Source organism: Pimephales promelas, chromosome 7 (genome assembly GCF_988280905.1).
Source record: "Pimephales promelas chromosome 7, fPimPro1.hap1.1, whole genome shotgun sequence".
In the NCBI taxonomy this organism is placed as follows: Eukaryota; Metazoa; Chordata; class Actinopteri; order Cypriniformes; family Leuciscidae; genus Pimephales; species Pimephales promelas.
Genome location: NC_142775.1, coordinates 35,135,012 through 35,155,510, shown reverse-complemented (window position 1 = coordinate 35,155,510; position 20,499 = coordinate 35,135,012). Strand labels below are relative to the sequence as shown.

General features: G+C 35.8%; 1 long non-coding RNA gene across 1 annotated transcript; it reads right to left on the bottom strand.

Annotated features, from left to right (window-relative positions):
- Positions 1-2,581: 2,581 nt before the first annotated feature.
- Positions 2,582-20,417, bottom strand: LOC148978386 (uncharacterized). The gene is made up of 3 exons (XR_016169336.1): positions 20,293-20,417; positions 9,628-9,758; positions 2,582-2,946 (listed from the first exon to the last, which is right to left on the bottom strand). It is a non-coding gene; the product is annotated as an uncharacterized LOC148978386 (long non-coding RNA).
- Positions 20,418-20,499: the final 82 nt, after the last annotated feature.

The window sequence follows — 20,499 nt, the reverse complement described above, 5'->3', positions numbered from 1 at the left end:
ACCTTTACTGTCACTTTTGTTCAATTAAATCCTTTCTGAATAAAAATATTAAACAGTATAGTGTACAGTCTAAAAAATGCTGGGTTGTTTTAACCCAATTTTGGGTCAAAAATGGACAAACACAGCCATTGGGTTCCATTTTTAAATTACATTTTCAACCCAATGTTTGAGTTTGTCCATATTTACCCCAAAATTTGGGTTAAAACAACAACATTTTTAAGAGTGTATAGCAGAGAGTTAGAAATAAGCATGTATTTGGTGTTTGGTGCAAAAATTCCACCAAAAGCCACAAATATTCCCTATTTGAAAGGTAGTGTAAAAATATCATGTGCATTTAATTTTTTAATTTACAGCCATAACTGCCAGGCTGAGATTTAACATAAATGCATGGCATGCTTTGTTTTTTATATAGTTTAAAAAAAAATCTTCGTAAAAGTTCCACTCGCAAAGTGGAAAATCACTTCCAATTGCTACTTAATAAAAGCTAATTTTAACACTGAATTTTGTCAATACAGAAAACTGCACTCGTCGAGAGCTTCCAAATGGAATTGGAATCAGAGTTGGTTAAATTCCATGAAATTCCCATCTGTAGTGAAGACCTAAGCACCCATAATCCCCTCTTCATTTTTTACCTCTTCTGTTCTGATAAGCTTTTCTGAGATCCATGTACTCTGAGCTTCCACTATGACAAAAAGGGTGTCAGAGCCCTAGGTAAATTTCATGATTTTAGGCCTGCTAACTGAGTCTCCAACAAGAGTTTTAAAGCAGAATCTGTAAAAACGGATCTCTGTTCCACAAGGTCAGTTCATCTATCAGCCCGGTGTGATCAGCTGCTGGGATGATAGGGCCTCTGTGGTTTATTTGCGAGGCATGGTACAATTAGTCATGTTGACGATTATGTACGGTGTGTTCTTTGAGACATTAACTTGAAATGGATGAAATTATAGCCCCGCATGGTTTTAATGTAATAGGGAGGAGATCGATACAGGTCTTAATTGCAGCAGGAGTAAAGATCTGCCTGCAATGTGGCTTTACTTCTATTTAGAGATTCAATAAGCGCCACAGGCCACATGGTGTTACCCATTTTCTTTTTGTTTTTCATTATATCACGGGATACGGATCTGAAATACTTCTTTTGTGCAATTAAATTTTAATGGATATGCTAATTGTGCCATATCATATTATAAAAACCCAATTTACGTCTAAAATTGCACAACACTGTGCTAGATCGTTTATAAAACAGTGCTAATTTACAGTGCTGCCATAAATCAACCATGAGCATAATGAATCTCGACATTCTGCAGCAAACTATGTCTGTCTTTATATCTGTCTGTCTATAAATGTACAGAATTGAGAACATCATTTATTTGAAGACAAATCTTTTGTAACACTATACGTTGTATACGCTATAGTTGTAATCTAAAATGTTCAACCCCCATTCCAAATCTTAAAAAGGCTTATTGGCAAAATTGACAGACATTCAGATGTTTGCAATGAAAAAAAAAATCAAACAAGTTTAAATAACTTAGCTCAACACAACTAATGCTTCAAGTGGCTTCCCCAAATTCAACTGAAAATGCTACTTTTAATGACGTCTGCAGTCTCAAAATTATTCAAACCCCTGAATAGAAATCCACAACAGCACAAATCTGCCAAACTTTCGTCTCAAGCACACCTGATGCAAATAATCAAGGGCTTCATTAGTTGCACAAGGTGTGCTTGAGCTAGAACACACGTAATATCTGAACTGGCTAGGTTTTAAAGCAAGATATCAATGGCTGGAACCAGATTTCTCAGAAGACAGGTTCAGAAAAACCCTTGTGACTGCAAAAGACCTGCAGCAAGACTTGGTGGCAACAGATATTGATGTTTCAGTTTGCACAGTAGGCGCGTACTAAACGCATTCGGACGTACTAAACGCAAGACGTACGCCACAACTGACCCAAAAGCACAAGAAAACTAGTCTCCAATTTGCTCAAAATCATATATATAACCCACAGAAGTTTTGGGATTCTGTTCTGTGGAGCGATGAAACAAAACTGGTACTTTTTGGCCCTATGGATCAGCGCTATGTCTAGAGGAAGAATAATTATAATTAATAATTGAGCACCAATAATAACTGATAATAACTGAGCAGCAAATCAACACATTAGAATAATTTCAGTAAGGTTCATGTACTGATGCCTGAAGAAATTATGCTGAAAATTCAGCCATCACATGAGTAAAAAACATTTTAAAATATATATTTAAATTGTAATAGTATTTGACAATATTAATGTTTTTTTTCCTCAATTCAATTCGCATTTATTTGTATAGCGCTTTTCGTTTCAAAGCAACTTTACATAAACTGCTTATTAATTTATGTTAGAAATATTAAGCTCATTGAAGTAATTATTACTTTTTCCGTATTTTAGAACAAAAAAAAAAATCAGCCCTTGTGAGCAGACTTCTTTAAAAAAAATATTAAAAAATTCCAAACTTTTGTTATATATAATAAAATAGAATAAATAATACAGTAAAAAAGAGGTTTGCAATTTTGTGAGGAAGGATAGTGGTGGTAGTGGGAGTTTATTATATTGTTTTCCAGCATTTCTAATCCTAGATAACCCTTAAGTACTCCAGCAATATTAGTGCTTGCAGGGTTAAATTAATTTACAGTTCAACCTCCCCCTGCATCGTTCCTAACCTTGCTTCTCTGTCTAGTGCACTCTCCTCCAAAGGCAAGGTGAATGCAGCCCGCTGCACAGCATGAGGCTCTGACGACACCTGCGTGAGGGGCCTGCTAATGGGCCCCCGCTATCTCTCTCTAACCCAGAGGAAGTCCAGTCCACGGAGCTGAGAAACCGCAGGGCAGGCAAGGGATGAGTTCTGCGGTGAGAGGGAGGTTATCAATCAACCTTGCCGGCACGCTCTCTGCGCCTGGGCGGGGAACACCACCTCGGGGTTCTACCAAGAAAGCCAGAGAAGGAAATCATTGATCTCATATAATACATTACGTCCAGAGCATTGATTTGCTGAGGTTGGAATAAAATGCAAATTCGGACATGCGAGACGTGTTGTTTTGACCTTCCATATGTAGAGAGACCTTAGCTGTTCTGAAATCTTGTGAGCTGCCAAAATAGACAGGGTATTAAGGCATCACAAAGGTGGTTTCAAATGGTAGGCAGCAACCTTGAGATGTAGCTTTTTTTTTTTGTGCCAAATACCAAGTCAACATCATGTATTCTTCACGAATAAGGCAATGCCAGAATGGATGGCAACAAGCTGAAAACAGTTGAAAACAGTTCAGCCTGGTAGAATATATATATATATATATATATATATATATATATACATACATATATGGAGAGTTCAGATGCAAAAGCCTCTAAGTGCCATTTGAAATTTTCTTCTAGAAAGATCATTTTTATCAAACTTGTATATTTAAGTTCAGTGATTTCACTTAAATGGCAATGAAGATTACCTATTAATTGTTATTTAAGTGAAATTACTGAACTTAAATATACAAGTTTGATAAAAATCCTCATTACAGAAGAAAATTCCAAATAGCATTTAGAGGCTTTTGCATCTGAACTCTTCATATATACATATATATATTCCACAGTATCTTTTATGTGCATATGATTACTTGCATGATAAGGTCCTGCATACACTGAAAATAATGTTTTTACAGTTAACATAAACTATTAGTTTGTAATAAATAGATATTCATAAAAACAGTTTAACATACCTGAATAAGCATGAACATGAGCTACATCAATGAAATTAAAGTCATTAGAAATCAAATAGAAAGTCTCTTCAAGACCACATTGATCAAACAAACTTGATAAAATAGACTTTTTAAAATAGACTTACAGAAAACTTGATAAAATAGACTTACAATTAAAAATTTCAGTAATATATATATATATATATATATATATATATATATATATATACAGTATATATATACACACATATATAATGTTTTTCCCCACGAGAATGCATTCGATTGATCAAAAGTGACCGTAAAGACATTTATAATGTTAAAATCATGTATATTTTAAGATATTTCTTGAGCACCCAATCAGTTGGATATTTCAGAAGGATCATGTGACACTGAAGACTGGAGTGATAATGCTGAAAATTCAGCTTTGTCATCACATGAATGAATTGCATTTTAAAATATATAAAACAGAAAATATATAAAATATAAAACAGTTTTTTTATGGTCTTGGTGAACAAAATATGAAAAGAATCTTACTGATTAAAACTGAAAAATGCTGGGTTGGGTTAAAAATGTAATTTAAACATTTAACCCAATGGCTGAGTTTGTCCATATTTGACCCAAAGATGGGTTAAAACAACCCAGCATTTTTTGTAATCGGTCTCTTCCAGAAAAACGGATACAAAATTGGACACATTGTTGCAAATATCCACACTATTGGAAAAGGGAATTCTTTGATAGTTCCCAATCCAAACAAACTTCCTATTTCAACAAGAAATGCACAAACAGAGAACACTAAAAAAACAGTTTTAAGTATAAGTGCCTCCATTCAAATTTCACAGTGGAGGTACCAAATCAGTCACTTATGAGGGTTCATTTCAGTTAACATGCCGCCTTAGAAGGAAAACAGCAAGGCAAGCGCGCTAGGTTCTGAAACGGAGCTAAATGGACTGAACTGAAGTCATTTATTGTGAGTGTATTCATTGGGCTCCAGGCTGGAGGTGCACATTTGCATTGGCAGAGCCCCTAAGGGGGAATGGCAGGAAAGAGGAAGGTGAGCTTTGGCATCCTGTGTCTCTGGCATACAAGAGCTCCTTTCTGCTGGGTCAGCCTCAGCCTCAGCCTTTAAACAAACAACACACTGCCCCTGCGAATGCTGTCCGCCCCTCTATACAGCTGTATAATAGAGGGCTCTCCCTGACAGCCGAAGAGAAGAAACAAGAGAGAAATGACCCCTGTTCTCCTGAGATAGCGCCGAATCCCACTGCACTGACAGCTAAGTCAGGGATGTTTAAATGCACAGTTGCACAACAAAAGCAAAGGACAAAATGAAGGTCATGGTAAAGCCAAGGACAAAACGGCATGGCAAGCTGGGGCACAATGCCATGCCTGGAGCAAATTTCCTGGCCTCTTTGAATATGTAATTAACTACAGCTAGAATAAGCAGATGAAATGGGCTTAGAATATATATATATATATATATATATATATATATATATATATATATATACTAGAATAACATATAATGCTTCCAGCGTACTGTTCAAAAGACATTCAAAAGTATTCTGAGTAGTAATAAAAAATACATTTAGTGTTAATATTTTACTGTATTATAAAGTCCAGAAATCCTGTGGGTGCCACCCAGGTTTATGTCAGGTTGTTGACCCGCCGCCGCCGGGACCTGATGTGAGATCCACCGATCAGAGAGGTTCCCTATTCACAATCGATTTTTTGATCTGTGTTTTTCCGTGGGTGCCCGAGCGCCTATGCAAGACGCCAAAGCCAACTGAACAGATCTATTGCATTAGAAGTAACACAAATACAACACTATTGGTTACACTTTATTTTAAGGTGTCTTTGTTACACTGGGTTAGGGTACTATACATTTAGGTACTGAGTAATATTAAGTAATTATTAGGATTAGGATGACGGGTTGGTTTGGTTCAGGGTGAGTTGCATGTAATTATGCATAATTTACTAAAGTAACTACATGGAATACTATGTTGCTATGACACTGCAAAATAAAGTGTTACCAAAATCTCAGATCAACTGATCAAACTGGATCCCCATGAGGAGACGAACTCTCTAGTTTGTTTTTAGACTCTAGACGTTTTGAATATTGCACATGAAACCGCTAGTTGCTAGGCAACAATAAATCCCATACATCCCAAAATTACCAAAAATAACTCGAATTTCAGTTCGTTCCTCACAGAAAGATGTTGTGTATTTAGTCTTGTATGATATTTTTGGAGCTTGACAGCTATGAACTGGCATTGTATGCAGAGCAAAACATCTTCAGTGTTTCATGGACAGCAAATGGGTTTGGAACATCAACGGAATTTTTGTTTTTTAGTGAATAATTCCATTAAAATTTGAAAGAATAAATTAAGTAAGCTGTTTACTAAATGCATGACCAGAGATAATATATTTTTCCTTTATTGGTTTCTGAGATAAGAATAAAAGGGACTTTCTGGGCTGCACTTAAAACGGCTTCTTTAGATAAGTAATTGCTTTAACCAAAAAGTGTGAAATACATAATATTGTGCTGTTGATGACTATACGTAACTTTGCAACTATGTCAACTAACTCTCATTAGAGTGTTAGAAGAATAGCCTATTACTGTCTGCTGAATATCTGCTAACTCTTTATTGTGATGCTCCTCCTATAGACATTATACCAAGTAACTTTTCAACATGTCAACTTATTCTAACAAAAAGTAAGTAACCTGGTTGCCTTAAAATTTTAAGTTCATTCAACTGGAAAAAGTGAGTTAATACAATGAAGGAGATTAATATAACCATCAGAAACTCAAAATAATAGGTTATCTGAATTAAATAAATTATTTAAGTTGATTTGACAAAAGAAAAAACGTTGTGATTACTACACTGTAAAAAAATATTGTTGGTTTAACTTAAAGTAAGTAAGTAACCTGGGTTGCCTTAAAATTTTAAGTTGATTGAACTGGAAAAAGTGAGTTAGTACAATGAAGTAGATTAATTTAACCATCAGAAACTCAAAATAATAAGTTATCTCAACTAAATAAATTGTTCTAAAGTTTATTTGACAAAAGAAAATTTGTTGTGATAACAAATCTTGAAAATATTTTTTACAGTGAGTCTACTAATACTCAAACACTTTAATGAGAGTCAGTAGACATGAAGGTGCAACATTATAGACAACAGAATGAGTTACCATCAAAATAAAGTGAAACCACAATATCTATTGCAAACCTCATCACAAAATGTCTGACGGAGTCTTGGAAGTTAACAGGACGTTTGTTGTCTAAATAATAAATTAAATGCAAACTATTATGCAAAGTAAAGTTCCTTAATAATTCCCAAGATACTGTTGAAAGATCCCTCCTTCACAGTATTTGGTCTCTCTTTATTTTGATGGTCCCTTTCTGTTGGCTACAAGTAATTACACATTCTGTTGACTATAAGTAACGTTGCACCTACTGTAAAAATATATTTTCAAGATTTGTTATCACAACATATTTTCTTTTGTCAAATCAACTTTATAATAATTTATTTAGTAGAGATAACGTATTATTTTGAGTTTATGATGATTAAATTAATCTCCTTCATTGTATTAACTCACTTTTTCCAGTTCAATCAACTTAAAATTTTAAGGCAACCCAGGTTACTTACTTTTTTAAGTTAAACCAACAATATTTTTTTACAGTGTAGTAATCACAACATTTTTTTCTTGTGTCAAATCAACTTAAATAATTTATTTAGTTCAGATAACATATAATTTTGAGTTTCTGATGATTAAACCATTCTCCTTAATTGTATTAACTCCCTTTTTCCAGTTCAATGAACTTAACATTTTAAGGCAACCAGGTTACTTACTTTTTTAAGTTAAACCAACCATTTTTTTTTTTTACAGTAGATTGTTAGTAGAGTATTAGTAGACTGGTAGGGTTTAGGTTAGAATAAGTTGTAGTTGCAAAATTACTTTTAGTCAACAGAATGTTCAAAAGGGACCATCAAAATTAAGGGTTAGCATATTTTTTGTCTCTTATTTTCATCCGTCAGGGTTCAGTTGTAAGTCTATTGAAAATAACAGAGTACATCTCCAGAACAATTGCGCAGTTTCATTCATCCGACGTTTCAAGTCTGTTACACAAATGGTACAGGATGAGCCAAATTTGGATACAATTTGAGTTTTGTACAAATCCATAAATCTAAGGGAGATATGGTGAGACAACAACAGGACGATGTTCACTGTAAAAAGTCCCTTTCAAGTCCTGAAAGAACACTTGACCTTGAAGTACACGTTGTCCTTGACCGAAGTGTGTTGGAGGCCTTTCAAGAGGCAGTTTACTTGATTGTGCTTCAGATGTTATATAACAGCGTGATTTAGTGCAGACGCCTGATTTTCGGTCCCCTGTTAGCACTACAGGATGACAGCAGACAGTGCCACTGGGTATACTGTCATGCTTCGATAACATTTAATAGCATTAGCGTGTTGATAAGTTGATAAATCAACTCCTGGCTTCTCCTGGCGCAGTGGGTGGAACTCAATGAGGATATGATGTGACTCATAAAAGATGAATTTCTGAATTGCACAAAACCTGCCCAGGTCCAAAAAAAAAAAAAAAAGGACAAATACTACCATGAACCAGTTTAAATAAGATTTTTTTTTTTTTTGCATAAGAGTAATGAGATTGTGGATAATAATGTGCTTATTTGTCATAAAAATAATGTCACAATGCAAGTGTATGTAGGTGTAAAGTTTAAGATAAAATATGGTCTGAATTTGTTCTTGACATGTCACAAGATTCACTCATGATAATTAAAGGAGTAGTTCACTTTAACTCTTTTTACCCCCATGTCATCCAAGATGTCCATGTCTTTCTTCAGTCGAAAAGAAATCCAGGATTTTTCTCCATATAATGCACTGTACAAAAGACAGTTTCAGTGCAAGCTGCAAACTGTTCAGAGGGCTTTAAACGATTCCAGACGATGAATAAGGGTCTTATCAAGCAAAACAATCAATCCTAAAAAAAAATAAAGTTTAAGTTTTATAAGCTCAAATGCTCGCCTTGCTCTGTTCTGTGATGCGCGTTCGTGACTCTCCTGTTAGAACTCGTTTATCAAAATGAACGAATCTTTTTACGAGTCAATTCGTTCATTTCGTTCGATGAATGAACCAAATGACAAGAAACAAGATTCGTTCATTTTGATAAACATGTTCAAACAGGAGAGTCACGAACGTGTATCACAGAACAGAGCAAGGCATTTAAACCATTTGAGCTTATAAAACTAAACTTTGTTATTATTTTTTTTTTAATGACTGATCGTTTCGCTTGATAAGACCCTTATTCATCGTCTGGAATCATTTAAAGCCCTTTGAACAGTTTGCAGTTTGCACTGAAACTGTCTTTTGGACCTTGAACCGTTTGGACCCCATTGAAGTCCATTATATGGAGAAAAATCCTGGAATGTTTTCATCCAAAACCTTCATTTCTTTTCGACTGAAGAAAGAAAGACATGGACATCTTGGATGACATGGGGGTGAGTAAATTATCAGCAAAAGTTTTTTTTAAAAGTGAACATTCTCCTTTAAGGAAATGTATTAACATAAAATAATAATTGCATAATTTAATATAATAAGTGTCAATCAAGAAACAATTAATCACATACCGTGTCTGATGTGGGTCACTACAAAGAAAAAGTCAATCACGACAGAATATACAGTGGGAAATACTCGTTCGTTCTTCTCATTTGTCACTCAAGCACATCTTAGTGACGTCGTATTAGACATCTTATAAAGTGCATTTGCTCAACCCCTCCTGCTGTTTGCCCATCATACTGATGAGAGGATACACCAGAAGGAACAGACAGCTCTTTGAAAGATACTGACAGTATAACAGAGCCAAATAAAGACAGACATATGGATCAAAACTCAATTACCTTCAAAGACGGTAGAGGCATGCTTGCAGGTGAGAGTCATCACACATTCCAGTTTTTCATGGCTTTATGTTGAAGTGTCAGAGCCTATGAAAGCCTGAAGTTCTTTGAGTCTTCCTGATGACGGATCATACCTTTAACCAGACACAAAGAGAATGGTGAGTGTCAGTCGTCACATATTCTTCAGCAGTCTGGGAACATCACAGGGGATTCAAAAAGAAAATGAACACCTTTCAACAAACGACAAACAACAGATTGAGAAACCACAGAGCTTCACATCCCATTGACCTTATATCAAACGGTGCGAGAATCTCCTAAACACTAAATCAAAAAATGACTCGACCTTACTTTTTTTTTTATAAAACATGCTTGCATCTTATCGTGCACGTTATTCCAAGAAAAGTAACCTTTTGTCAAAATAACTTCTGCCTCTGTAAACATACATTTATCAAAAATTCCTTTTAATATTTTACCATCGAACAACTAATGCAATTAACCTTATAAATTGTTAAAACTAATAAACATATTAATAAAACAATTTTCAAGAAAACATTTAGCTAGCAGCTTCAAGCTTCAAGAAAATGTTGTCCATCAAACGTGTGTAATCAAGTTGATGATGTTGTCTGTATTTTGTGTAAACTTTCTAATTTGGGTTGGTTTAACTAATTACCAATAGACATGATTAAGTAAAAAACAACAACAACATCATACACTGTAAAAATGAATACGACTGAATATGTTAAATCTGATCAATAAAATTGTGTCAATATTATGAATTAAATTGAACAAATTAGAATTGAGTGATAAGTAACCAAATGAATTACTTAAAAGTTAACCATTTAAAATGGGCAAAATTTTTCGAAAAAAAAAATATCGGAATAACAGGCTGATGTCAAAGATGAATTAAGACCTCTTTTTTTATTGCCATCATTGAAGACACCTGATGTTAACAAACAGAATCACTTAAGGAGAAAACTGTCACCATCACCATTATGGAGATCAGTGTGTGTTTTAGTTGGGCTCTTGACCCTTAAATCATTATGTTGTTTGGCTGTTATACATGAATTATAACCACCAGATGAACAAATAAAAGGTGATTTGATGGTGTTGGTTGTGTTTTAACATAATCATTAATTCCCAATCATTTGACATGAATCACTGAACTCTATTCTTCCAATATTTTAAAAATGAATGTGTTTTTCCGATATTTTTGTTTAAAAAAATGTGTAAATTCTACTCATTTTAAATAATTAACTTTGGTTAATGTTACTCAGTTCTAATTTGTTAAATTTAATTAATAATGCTGATTGTAATCTGTTGCCTCAATTTTATTGATTAGATTTATCATATTCAGTTGTATTCATTTTGGATACTCCACTGTTTTTTATATTAGACTATGTTATTCCCTTAACTAAAACGAGTTGACACACCTCTCTGTCTCACTAGTGTAACTCGACCAAGAATGGTGACACAAAATAAAAAAAAATTGCACTTTTCTAAGCATGTAAAGTGGATATGGGCCAGTTGTTCAAAACATTTAATCTGGATCAAAATGATCCAGATTTGGAAATCCCATTTTTCATATCCAGGATCAGGTAATCTGTCTTACTTTTATGCCGGTTTTTCAAAGCAACATTGGACTGGATCACCCAGATACACAGTTTTCAAGATTACCAGTGCTCTAAATGGGACAACATATCACAATGTGGGCTAGCAGCTATGTAAAGAACAGGTAGAAGAGCCAACATGGGGTCACTGTAAGTGTTTCTTATTTTGAGACAAAACACAAATGGGGACAAGATCATTTTTATTTTATTTTTACTTTACTATACTGAATTAGCCTATGTCTACTTTATCACTGTTACAACGGTTACACAAGTCAAGTGCAAAATCTAAATAAAAGTAAACACTAAATGATACAAATGTATTATTTGACCAATTTTAAAGATTTACTACATTTTCTTCCTGAAATCCACCTTGAAATCCTACCCCCTGTTGGGATCAGGATAATCCTGTTTTTTTGGATCAAAGTTATCCAAATCCCACTGACAAGTTTTGAACAACACAAACTGAAGGTTTGATCCAGATTAAAACTAGGATTGGATTCCCTGATCTAATCTGATTTAAGATTCCTTCTTTCCCTTTTGAACAACCCATTTTCAAGATTTGATCCAATCCGATAACCAAAATCCGATCAGCTTACCTTTGAACAACTGGCCCTATAATGTAAAGTGGAATACCACAGCAAGTGCTTGGGAGCACTTCAACTCGCAGTAATATCATCACTCCGGAGGGGGAGAGGATTTTTCCCGAGTGATGATATTACTGCGCCGAGTCGAAGTGCTCCCAAGCACTTGCTGTGGTATTCCACCAGTAGTGACTGCACCTCAGCCGTGGGTATTGAGGGTGGAAGAGAGAATTTAGTCTGACAAAATGGACGTTTTTTTTTATTTTTCCCAACAATGAATTGTCTTCCCCAACAATGAATTGGGTTTTCTGAAGTCCTTCTCTCAAAGTCTCTGGATTAAAGCATATGAGCGACGTGATATCGTTTTGTTTAGCAATCCCCCAAAGCAAGTACATATTAGGGGCACTTGAGTCTTTTGTATCTCAGAAAGGAAGCTAACAGCACTTCACCATCATGAGGAATCTGGCTTTTCTCGCACATACAGTACAGTATCATGCTGTTTGACAGCCCTGCTGTGTCTGAGCTCTATATATATAACATATGCCGGCAGTTTCATCTTCTGGCTCTCCCCCTTCTCTGTCAACCCTCCCAGGTGAATCACTACAACTATTTCTGCAGGCCATCTGCTAATTTGTTTGCTATTTCCTGAGAGACTCTGACAATACGATTCCTTTTTCTCTCTCAGCTGAGTCTGTTCCATGTTCCCGTATTGTTTTTAATTAGGCACAAGCCATGCTAAACTGAGGGACTTAAACTGAGGGGCAACTTGACGGCGTGTGGCATTAAAGGAGTAGTTCACTTTAAAAAAAAAAAACTTTTGCTGATAATTTGCTCACCCCCATGTCATCCAAGATGTCCATGTCTTTTTTTTCTTCAGTCGAAAAGAAATTAAGGTTTTTGATGAAAACATTCCAAGATTTTCTCCATATAATGGACTTCAATGGGAACCAAATGAGAGTTTCAGTGCAGCTTCAAAGGGCTTTAAACGACAACAGAAGATGAATAAGGGTCTTATCTATGATCCTTCGAGTCATGACTCGAAAAAAGATTTGTTCGTTTGAACAGGAGAGTCACGAACGCTCATCACAGAACTGAGCATTTGTGCTCATAAAACTAAAACTTTTTTATTTATTTTTGAAATTACTGATCGTTTCACTAGATAAGACCCTTATTCATCGCCTGGTGTCGTTTAAAGCCCTTTGAAGCTGCACTGAAACACTCATTTGGACCTTGAACCGTTTGGTTCCCATTGAAGTCTATTATATGGAGACAATCCTGGAATATTTTCATCAAAAACCTTCATTTCTTTTCGGCTGAAGAAAGAAAGAAATTGACATCTTGGATGACATGGGGGTGAGTAAATTATCAGCAAAAGTTTTTTGAAAAGTGAACTACTTGCAATTAAAGAAGTGTATAAGGCCATGCCAACTTAGTCATAGACGGAGATACCTTCTTTCCACCCACTCGTCTTATTTCTTTACTTTACACCTCTTCTGCTTGAGGCTGCATATATTAGTTAAAGGAATAATTCACCCAAAAATGAAAATGTCATCATTTCCAAACATTTCTTTTTTTCTTTTTTCCAAACCTTTCTTTTTTATGCGAAACACAATATCCTGAACACACTTTTTAGAATATTAATTGATTTAGAATTAAATCAAAATGGATGATTCTTGATTTTTTATGGAATATTGCAGTACTTTAATGAATGATTTATCTGTGCACATAATTGTCTTTTTTAAATTCATGTCCGCTCATTTTCTTTTCATGTCCGCACAGGGCAACCTGTCACTCACATGAGATCGACCAACAGCAAACCAGCCACCAATTCCTTATGGACAAAATCAAGTCTCATTCTACATTTTTTCTTGGTCAAGAAGCCATTTCACTTGGATATACATCACAACAGGAAAGAAAATACTGTACCGCAACTTCCATTTCATGCCGACTCAAAAGTAAAGCTTGATATTGATTCTATTTCTTGTTCTTTAAAGTTCATGAAAGAAAATAACTCTGGCGAGTCTTTTTTTTTCTTTTAAGGGATAATTTGATCCAGTTCACAAAACTTCATGAGTCCGATCAATTCCCCGGCTATTTCTTGCTCTCTGCAGATGAATTTTGAATTTTGTCTTAAATGTTTGGCTTGCTACCGTAGACTTATAGGACCTCTAATATAAGAAACTTGAAAGCTCAATTGCACATTGATTTTTGTTGTTTTTTAGTGTTTGTGTTTTGGTTTTTTTACAGAAGCAACTTATACAGGTTTTGAAACTATGTGAGGGGGAGTAAATGATGACAGAATTTTCATTTTTGGGTTAACTATTGCTTAAATGCCACGCCAGAGACAATATTTTCCAGAAAGATGAAAGAGGGACACAGTCAGTCATGATTTGTGATGTGTACGTGTGTGTGTGTGTGTGTTACAGACAGGTAATGATGATGTAAGAAAATGCAAACAGCACTCAGAAGGCAGCTGTCCCAGAATTTCTGCACTGATTTGAGGGATTGTTGCTGTTGGCTGTCTGAGAACTTGGATTGAATTTGGACGGTTTGCAAGCAAAGTTGTTTTGCTCAGTCCCTGAAAGTTTAGGTATAAAAAGAAGAGGAGGATGCTGGGACAGTGTGGCATTTCTACAGCATGTCACATCTTGGTAAGTGAGATATGCTTAGATGTTTAGGGATTAAATTACAGAGGCTTTCTGCAGTTGGGATCAAGAGTAAATTACCTGTTAATAAAAGGGACTCTTCTGAGAAAATTCAGTCATCATTTACTCACCTTCATGTTCACCCATCCAAACCATATAATTTTGCTTTTTTGGGGAAATGCATTTCAACTAAAGTGGCAAATAGGATACTGAATTGCAATCCAGACTTGAAATGGAATAAAAATTCAAAGAGATTATTATTCAAAGAAATTCATAGCAAGTGTGTATATATATATATATATATATATGTGTGTGTGTGTGTGTATATATATAAACATTTTACCTAAAATTAGTGGGTAAACCATCTAATTTGTTCAACCCTCAAGTTGTTCCAAACCTGTATGGATTTCTTTATTCTGGTGATCACAAATGAAGAAAGTCGGTAACCAAACAGTTGATGTACCCTATATTGACTTCCATATTATGGAAAATAATACTATGGAAGTCAACTCTTTGTTTACCAACATTCTTCAAAATATCTTCTTTTGTGTTCAGCAGAAGAAAGACATTTTAATGCATTACTGAATATATACTTTATATATTACAATGTATTATAGCTGTGGTTACAATTATTCAATTTATAGAGATCATTTATAAGGTGCATTGCAAGGCATAGTTAATGCATTAAACGAACGAATGAACGAACAAATGAATGAACGAACGGACATGGTTATTATTTAAAGAAATTCATAGCTGGAGTAAATGTGTTTTTTAATACATTTAACATGGCTTACATATATATTTTCAGTATGAATTTCCAATAAACATGTTATCATTAACAATGTTGGAAGAGAAATTTCTATAGCCTAAAATACATACATACATACATGCATACATAAATCACCTATTCACGTTTTCTGTTCTCTCCCATTTTGGGTTGTGTTGAACTAATGAAATTCTTATATGTAACCATGTTGAATTGCAACTCGGTAAATTCTTCACCCTTCCAACTGAATTCTACTTCAACATCCTGCAGGGCATGGGTAATTCGATTCACACTCATGAACTGAAAGAGAGACAACGGCTGCAGTGAAAAGTCACAAACATGTAATCTCCCCCTCCTTGTTCTTCCCACCTTTTTTTCCCTTTACCATCTCCTATCATCTACTTCTCCATTTCATCGCTCCCTCCTCATCATCCTTCCTCTCACGGCTCTTGTCATGAATATCCTGAGCACAGCACAGGGATTTGTGGGGACAAAGCCCTTGTAAAAGCAGGGTTTGTGTGACTGTTTTGAAACAGAGAGATTGAAAAGGGATCTAGTCCTTCTCTCCACACACATCTTTCATCTGGACCAGCTCAAATGAAAATGGACTGCTTACGGAGGACTCCAGCTTGATGAATTATAGAAGCATAGAGCTATTCTACTCTGCCCTTTTAATAAACACTCGCACAGACATGCACAAGCCAATAAAAAATTAAATCGACCATAGTGACTCACACCCAGCCCTGCGAGCCCAACCAAGACATGATAAACACAGTAAGTCACGACATCAAACAGACCTGACTGCTAACATATGGAGAAGCTCATGGGAAAGACTTTGTTTGGCAGTTTTGGGGCACTCACTGGGATCTGAGGCAGAAGACTTCTGTTGGGAACACTTTATTTTGATGGTCCACTCATTCTACTAACTATAAGTAGCCTAACTTCGCAACTACTGTCAACTTATTCTAACCTTAACACTTAACCTACTAAAAGTCTACCAATACTCTAATGAGAGCTAGTTAGACATGTAGTTGCAAAGATAGTGATGGTTATTAAAATGTCTAAAGTGTACCATCAAAATAAAGTGTAACCATTTTGTTTAAAGGAGACATATTATGCCCCTTTTTACAAGATGTGATATAAGTCTGCCGAGATTGTGTCTGTGTTTCACCTCAAAATACACTTTGCAGCTTGTGCCTTGAATACTCTGACAACAAAATATCTGTTTGGTTTTGAATTATCATCTCTATCACGCGCACAAAACTTTTTTTTTTTGGACTTCAGTGGGAACCAAACGGTTCAAGGTACAAAAGACAGTTCCAGTGCAAACTGCAAAAAAGTTCAAAGGGCTTTAAACGATTCCAGACGATGAATAAGGGTCATATCAAGCGAAACGATCGCTCATTTAAAAAAACAAAAAACAAAAACAAAACGAAGTTTAAGTTTTATAAGCTCAAATTGTTGTCTTGGTTTGTTCTGTGATGCGCATTCGTGACTCTCCTATTCGAACTCGTTCATCAAAAATGAACTAATCTTTTCCCAAGTCAACTCTTTCAGTTTGTTCGTTGAATGAACCAAATGACACAAAAAAAGATTCGTTCATTTTGATAAACGAGTTCGAACAGGAGAGTCACGAACGCGCATCACAGAACAGAGCAAGAAGAGCATTTGAGCTTATAAAACTTAAACTTTGTTATTTTTTTCTAAAAAATTAAGTGATCATTTCACTTAATAAGACCCTTATTCATCGTCTTGAAATCGTTTAAACCCCTTTGAACAGTTTGCACTGAAACTGTCTTTTGGACCTTGAACCGTTTGGTTCCCACTGAAGTCCAAAAGAAATGTTTTGTTTATAAATAAATAATATAATTATTTAAATAATATAATAATATAAATAATATAATATCTTGGATGACATGGGGGTGTGTAAATTATCAGCAGAAGTTTTTTTTTTTTAAAGTGAACTACTCCTTTAATTTCTATCAACAATACAATGGACAGTATGCACAACTACATAATGCAGAAATACTGAGCTCAGTATAGTAGTATCATATTCTGAACAGTGTATACTTTGTGACATTAGCAAAATAATCACTCAAACACAGATAGCCCTGACCCAAACTCATGTCACTGGTTAAGCTAACCTCATAATTAACCTACAAATAGCGCATTTATAGATGCTTCTGCATAATAAGCAGAAAAAAATACACACATTTACAGCACATTAATGGTCTGAAGCAGAAAATAATGTGTGAAATTCATTATGAGCACCACCAGAGTAAAAGCTCTGGTGGCAATTGTCCTCCATCTGTTCTGTTCAAAGGGACCTGGGGCAGGAGATCTGGTTTTTAAACTCTGAAACGACCCGTCAATTTGCAGCCAATGAGTAAGAACAATGACCACCGAGCTCATCAGAGATAAATCTTCCACGCGTGAGGCAGCCGGCTTTCCATTTATTACGCCAAATTATCGACTCATCTGGAATACAGCATTTTGTTGTCTGCGGGACAAATGATCTCAGACAATACAGCCTTTGTTATTCAAGATGTTTTAATGAGTTTGGGTTCGGGCCTGCATCATAATTAAAAGTGCAGCCGGTACATCTGTCAGGCTATGCTAGGTTGACTCACAGGGACCTAACACATGCTAGAAGTAGAGCGAAGCTTGTTCTGCGAAAAACACATGATCTACATCTGTGCAAATGCAGTATGCTTCATTCATTCATATTAGCCGTTTATTTACACCTCTTTAAAGAGGATCTGTTATCCTTTTTTACATTTCTTTAGAGTTTAATTTTGAGGTTTGAGCATATAAATGTCTGCAAAGTTACAAAGTCCACTCCAAAGTTAGTTATTCTATATCTTCTATAGAGTTATTTTCTATATCAGTAATGATTGTTTTATTCTACAAACATAGACACTTAAATATTCCACATTTAAATAATTCCCACCCAGAGGTGGACAGTAATGAAGTACATTTACTTGAGTACTGTACCGTATTGTAAGAATTGTACCTTAATAAAACATCTCCAAAGTCATTTAAGTGGTAAACAAACTCATAGTAGGGCGAATCGTCCTGGTAGTAAAGCTTGGGAGGGACGCCGCTGGAAAAACCAGCAATGCAAGCTTGAGAGGAGCGCCCCCGACAAATCTCGCGAGAATCGCGACATGCTTTAAGGCAGCACATCACACACATCAACAACAACAACACATGAAGCATTAAGACACTTGCGCGCATTTCATTCCGCCACAGGGTGACCAGACGTCCCGAAATCTAAGCTGTTGTCCCGAAACCAGCCCTAATTGTCCCGAAAATTATACTAAAGCAAAATTTTGAGTAGTTATTTTCTGATAAAATATTATAAACTGTCCGTGGAGGTTGAGTCGGCCCCACCGGCGGCTCATCGGCTGCAGCATCTTTTCTGTTTCTTTTTTTGAAGTTCTACAAAGATATAGGCGCGAAATAGAAATACATTGATAGGCAAATTTTAATTAATTTGTTTCGTTGACATGGCTGGAGTACCAGAACCACAACACGCCGTTTTTTAGTGGCAGACTAAAGACTAATGACAGACTGTTGATCTTTGAAAAAAAAAAAATGTTTGGCTCAGGTTTGAAATTCAATATCTTTTATTATAGGCTATGTAGTCTAATATCATAGTAAGCCCACCCATAAACACCCCCTAGATCTCTAAGGCACACTATGCAAGATTTGTACCTTAATATAACAGCTTCAAAGGGGTATCAGTGGTATTTACGACAGTAACGTTAAATATAAGTACTCCACAGTGACTCTAGGGGTCGCTGTTTGACAAAAATGGAATTCCTGCATAGTGTGCCTTTAACTTTTGACTTTCAGACAAAACTATTGTGAAAGACAAATTTTGTATATATTTCACTCCACTTCATTTCTAACAAGGTCCTCAAAACTCCTATGATAGTCAGTGGATGAGTTTTTACTTAAAAATAAATACATTTGCAGACAGCCTATCAGTAAGCACTCTATTACGGTCCCGTGAAGTTCAATTATTTCTCAGCATTATTTGAAAACTGATCAGTTGATGGCAAAATGAAAAAAGACGGTTCCTCGTAACCTTGTACTTTTCTGAAAATATTAAAGATTCATTTCCTTTTAAATGTTTGCTTGATAAAGACAGGAGCTAAGCAGGGCTGCGTTTTCCAAAAGCAGATCCACCACCATTACCACCACACGATCAACTTAGCTTATAATGCTTTTGGGAAACGCAGCCCAGAGCATTACTGACAGACTGGGAAGAGAGGTGCAGCAACAATGTCAAATAAGAGAAAAATAATGTGTGTTTTTAAACTGATGCAAGAGAATATTTCATTCCACTGAGAATCCTGTTTCCTTGGCAGCTGAAAATGGCCAGCAGATTTGAAATACTGCGAAGCGCTCTTTCAGCCACCGTGAAAAGTTTACCGGGAGAGAATTATGAGATCCCAGGCCTCCAAAGAACACGGGAATGTTAACAGTGCAGGGGCCAAATGTAAATACAGCCACTAATTCAGGCCCCAGAATCCTCAACGGCACCCACAGGTGACTGCTCCAATTGTTCCTGCTGCAGTAAGGAGACAAATGTGTCACACCACAAGGACTATGCAGGAGCTGGATGCCTCCTACCTAACATTGTGACAAAATATATTCTTAATGAGCATGGCAACAAACAGCATAAGAGTTCGAAGTTGAATTTAGTTGAAAACCCTCTATGGCCTTCTGTTTCCAGCTGATATTAGGAATAATAAGATGATGACACATCCCTCAGTGATTTATTCTTTCTGTTGTTTATGTTTTTTCACTGGCACAAGTATGAAATTAAATTAAGCATATCACTGATATAAAGTGCCCAGAGGAAATCACACCTTTCAAAGACCCAGCGAGCTGCTTTGCTCTCTCCTCCCTTCTAAGTCACCATAACCACTAAAATGCAACCTCATAAGTGGTTTATTTGGAAATCTAGTAGCTCTGTGTTACTCACATGAAGCACACGGGAGACTAGACTCACAATTGATTTCAGCAGGGTTTAATATTGGGCTCTATAATAGGCCTACCTAGAGCATTCCCATTCTTCTCAATGGAAGTTGTTCAGCAATCTTCGCAGCGCCGAAAGTATGCGACCTTAGGTTGTTCCATCACGGGCGGTCGTAAATGTCCTGTGACTAATCACTCTGGAGCTGTAGAAAAATAACATTGACATTGCTGATTAGTCAATGGAACCAGAAGAACATAAAAACAGTCCTAAACTTTTCTAGCGCCTA